Here is a 391-nt window from a genome sequence, read left to right on the forward strand (position 1 = left end):
CAATCAAAAGAAGCAATCGATATAAACAAAGTCTTAACTACTATTGATTATTTAGCTCCACGCTGATGAGCAATGATAGTGGTGGACCTAAATTCATACACTCAGTTGATTAATATCTTCACTTGTCTGCTGAAATAACCAATCAGGGGAGGATTTTGATTTTGACTTTTTTATGTAACAGCCAGATTATCCAGCGGCTCACTAGCCGTGTTGTGTCTGTTGTGTCATTTTAGTCGGCTGCGATGGAAACTGCTCCTCAGCTCAGCATCCTGCAGTCTCATCACTCACTGTAAGGTGGACTGTTACTTCCATCAGCTGCATTCCAGTTTGAACAAGTCAGCAAGTTTTTCTCCAGCACAGCCTGCACAAATATATATATATATATATATAT

This window comes from Austrofundulus limnaeus, unplaced genomic scaffold (genome assembly GCF_001266775.1).
Source record: "Austrofundulus limnaeus strain Quisiro unplaced genomic scaffold, Austrofundulus_limnaeus-1.0 Scaffold296, whole genome shotgun sequence".
Lineage (NCBI taxonomy): Eukaryota > Metazoa > Chordata > Actinopteri > Cyprinodontiformes > Rivulidae > Austrofundulus > Austrofundulus limnaeus.